This window comes from Rhagoletis pomonella, unplaced genomic scaffold, assembly GCF_013731165.1.
Source record: "Rhagoletis pomonella isolate Grant_MI unplaced genomic scaffold, Rhpom_1.0 Rhpom_scaffold_00001, whole genome shotgun sequence".
Lineage (NCBI taxonomy): Eukaryota > Metazoa > Arthropoda > Insecta > Diptera > Tephritidae > Rhagoletis > Rhagoletis pomonella.
Genome location: NW_023458555.1, coordinates 84,121,604 through 84,121,895, shown reverse-complemented (window position 1 = coordinate 84,121,895; position 292 = coordinate 84,121,604).

Below are 292 nucleotides of genomic sequence, written 5' to 3'. Positions count from 1 at the left end.
TTTTTTCTAAAATCTCGAATGGGATTTCTCAGATTTATCTAATTGATTTTAAACTTTTATTAATATAGTTAGCTGCTAAACTTTCTACTTACATTAATATTTTCATGTCAATATCTTGTGAGCTCCTTGATCGCTGTATTTAATATCTTGTGTGCTCCTTGATCGCTGTATTGATGGTTGTTAATATATCATTAGTGTCTCCCTGATCGTTGTAATATCTTGTGTGATCCTTGATCGCTGTATTGATGGTTGTTAATATATCATTAGTGTCTCCCTGATCGTTGTAATATCT